Raw genomic sequence first — 4514 nt, forward strand, 5'->3', positions numbered from 1 at the left:
GAATATGTGGACTCGTGTGCGCCACCTCAAAAGAGTTATTTGCAATCGTAATTTAGGTTTTGCCACTGGGTCAAAGCTGGCTTGCTGTAGTTAAACTTCACCACCCCCTTTGTTGATACCGATGCATATGTAGTTAGTTCTGATGTAAGTCTTGCTGGGTACATTTGTACTCATGTTTGCTTAATTTATGTTTTGCAGAGAGACATCAGTCTCGCTAGTATTTCCGCGTGGGCTTCGACGTTTAGCTTGCTACCGTAGCTACGATCTTGTGCCCTCGGCAGGATCTGGTAGATAGTCAGGCTTCTTAGCCTTTTTCATTTGTAGTTGTCTGTACTTGGACAAGTTAAGCTTCCGCATGTGCTTTGACTTGTTTGCTCTGAATGTTGGGTCATGAGACCCATGTTTGTAATATCTCGCTCCTCGGAGCCTAATGAATAAATACTCTGAATCATAGAGTCTTGTTGTGATGCCATGGTGTATTGCACATATTGAGCATATTGTGTGTATGATTGAACTGCTTGGTATGTGTGGGATCCGACAACCTAGTTGTTTATCCTTGGTAGCCTCTCTTATGGGGAAATGTAGTCTTGTGCTTCCATGAGCCATAGTAGTCCGCTACAGCCCGGGTCACCGGAGTCCTGCTAGCCCAGCATTACTTCTCCAGAACACTTGACTAGCCGGCATGTGAGTCACTTCGTTCCTGTGTCTGTCCCTTCGGGGAAATGTCACGCAGTGACATCCGGAGTCCTGCCTAGCCTGCTATAGCCCGGGTTCCTGGAGTCCTGTTAGCCTAGTGCTACAACCCGGATTCGCACGCTGCTGACCGACATGCTCGATGTTGATTCATGTATGCCTGTTCCTGTAAGTTAGTGCCACTTTGGGTTCATGACTAGTCATGTCAGCCCGGGTTCTCTGTCACATGGATGCTAGCGACACTATCATATACGTGAGCCAAAAGGCGCAAACGGTCCCGGGCCATGGTAAGGCGACACCCGTGGGAATACCGTGCGTGAGGCCGCAAAGTGATATGAGGTGTTACCGGCTAGATCGATGTGACTTGGAATCAGGGTCCTGACAGCCGAGGAGTGGAACATTAATGGGAAGCCGGACAATACTCATTACGACGGGTACTCAGGATTTGGAGAAGAACCCGCCTTGCAATGCCGAAGACAATCTATGCGCCGGACTCATTGTCATTGAAGCCTGGTTCAGGGGCTACTGAGGGAGTCCTGGATTAGGGGGTCCTCGGACAGCCGAACTATATACTTTGCCTGAACTGTTGGGCTATGAAGATACAGGATTGAAGACTTCGTCCCGTGCTCGGGCGGGACTCTCCTTTGTGTGGAAGGCAAGCTTGGCAATTCGGATATGTAGATCTCCTCCCTTGTAACCGGCTTTGTGTTACCCTAGCCCCCTCCGATGTCTATATAAACTGGAGGGTTTAGTCCGTAGGACAACAACAATCATAATCATAGGCTAGCTTCTAGGGTTTAGCCTCTACAATCTCGTGGTAGATCAACTCTTGTAGTACTCATATCATCAAGATCAATCAAGCAGGAAGTAGGGTATTACCTCCATCGAGAGGGCCCGAACCTGGGTAAACATTGTGTCCCCCGCCTCCTTTTACCATCAGCCTTAGACGCACAGTTCGGGACCCCCTACCCGAGATCTGCCGGTTTTGACACCGACACTATGCATTGGGATTTTGTGAGCAAACAATTTATGGGAACAATTATCAACTAGCATAGGAAACCAAAACAAGCATAACTTCAATATTTTAAGCACATAGAGAGGAAACTTGATATTATTGCAATTCCTACAAGCATATATTCCTCCCTCATAATAATTTTCAGTAGCATCATGATTGAATTCAACAATGTAACTATCACATAAAGCATTCTTTTCATGATCCACAATCATAGAATTTTTATTACTCTCCACATAAGAATTTTTTTCTCATATGGAATAGCGGGAGTATCATAAGAAACTCGAATACTATAAATTGTTTCTAGATTAAAAGAGTAATGTTCAGAAAAAGGGTAATCATAATCATGACAAGTTTTATAAATATAATCATCACTATTTTTTATAGATAAGTGTCATCACAATAATCATCATCAATCGGAGGCATGCTATCATCATAATAAATTTGCTCATCAAAACGTGGGAGACTAAAAATATCATATTCATTAAACATAGCATCCCCTAGCTTGGGACAAACATTAATTGCATCAAATAAATTCTCAAACATGTCATTCTCATCCAACATAACAGCCCCAAGCTTGGGCCTTTTCATATCATAAGCATAATCACTCTCATCATTAATAGTATGGATGACACCAATAGTATAACAATTATCATCATCACAATGAGTAACAGGAGCAACATCATTTGGGAGGGATACCTTTTTACCTTTGCTTCATGTGTGGGTTTAATCCTCTTTTTGGAGCTCCTTATTAATGAGATTGGTTGAATAGAAGGCTCCTCCTCATTACCTAATTCATCATAAGAAATAATAGGAGGATATTGGGAAGTCCCTTCCCTTCCATTAGTATTTTCTTCATATTCTATTTGTTTTATTGTCTTTATGTAATTGGCAATATAAGGATTTCAATGCAATTCACCGCACAATACATATAAATTTCCTCTAAATCAAAATCAAGAACTTTATCAAGGACAAATTCTGGAAGATCCTTAGTTATATGTTTCATTTCTTCATAACCCACAAGCAAACTAAGTTCATTATGATGTGCAAGGGAAATCAAGTCATCACAATTTTTGGACACAATTCAATCATGAAACAATTTGCATTGGATATTTAAATGACCACGTTCATTGCAAAGTTCACAAGGATGGCTAAGAAAATTTAAATTTTCAGCACAAACATCTAGCCTTTCTAACAACCATTTAGTTTCTAAATACTTATGCCACTTGCAAAATCTATCTTCCCTATTTGGTGTGTACTTGCAAACTCTATGCACTCCACAAAAATTGACATGCTTATAAGAGACATTTTCATCATGACTAGTGCAATCATCATTAGTACTATGGATATTCAAAGAGTTCGTACTAACAATATTGCAATCATGCTCATCATTCAAAGATTTGGTGCCAAACATTTTAATGCATTCTTCTTCTAGCATTTTGGCACAACTATCGAAATCCTTATTTCCACGAAAGATATTAAAAATATGAAGCATATGAGGCACCCTCAATTCCATTTTTTGTAGTTTTCTTTTATAGACTAAACTAGTGATAAAACAAGAAACAAAAAGAGTCGATTGCAAGATCTAAATATATACCTTCAAGCGCTGACCTCCCCGGCAACGGCGCCAGAAAAGAGCTTGGTTGACGGGGTGTTAGTGCCGCTTTACTCGCCTCCCCGACAACGGCGCCAGAAAATAACTTGATGTCTACTACACAACCTTCTTCTTGTAGATGTTGTTGGGCCTCCAAGTGCAGAGGTTTGTAGGACAGTAAGAAATTCCCCCCAAGTGGATGACCTAAGGTTTATCAATCCGTGAGAGGCATAGGATGAAGACCGTCCCTCTCAAACAACCCTGCAACCAAATAGAAAAGAGTCTCTTGTGTCCCCAACACACCCAATACAATTGTAAATTGTATAGGTGCACTAGTTCGGTGAAGAGATGGTGATACAAGTGCAATATGGATGGTAGATAAAGGTATTTATAATATGAAAATATAAAAACAGCAAGGTAACTAATGATAAAAGTGAGCAAAAACGGTATTGCAATGCGTTGAAACAAGGCCTAGGGTTCATACTTTCAATAGTGCAAGTTCTGTCAACAATAATAACATAATTGGATCATATAACTATCCCTCAACATGCAACAAAGAGTCACTCCAAAGTCACTAATAGCGGAGAACAAACAAAGAGATTATTGTAGGGTACGAAACCACCTCAAAGTTATCCTTTCTGATCGATCTATTCAAGAGTCCATAGTAAATAACACGAAGCTATTCTTTCCGTTCAATCTATCATATAGTTCGTACTAGAATAACACCTTAAGATACAAATCAACCAAAACCCTAATGTCACCTAGATACTCCAATGTCACCTCAAGTATCCATGGGTATGATTATATGATATGCATCACACAATCTCAGATTCATCTATTCAACCAACACAAAGAACTTCAAAGAGTGCCCCAAAGTTTCTACCGGAGAGTCAAGACGAAAATGTGTGCCATGCATAAGTTCACATGGTCACGGAACTCGCAAGTTACTAACTAGTTCTATTAATTCAACTCGTTCTTACTAAATATAAACTTACTATAAATAGAAAGAAACTAGCACATCTACTACTACTAATTAACATCTAACTACTACACCTACTACAAATTAACATCTAACTACTACATCTACTACTAATTAACATCTACTACTAATTAACATCTACTACTGCTAATTATACAACTAGTTTACCATCACTACTTCTAAAAATCATAATCTATGAACCGTAAATTAACATCTACTACTACTAAAATTATCTA

The sequence above is a fragment of the Triticum aestivum genome, chromosome 2A, assembly GCF_018294505.1.
Source record: "Triticum aestivum cultivar Chinese Spring chromosome 2A, IWGSC CS RefSeq v2.1, whole genome shotgun sequence".
NCBI lineage: Eukaryota > Viridiplantae > Streptophyta > Magnoliopsida > Poales > Poaceae > Triticum > Triticum aestivum.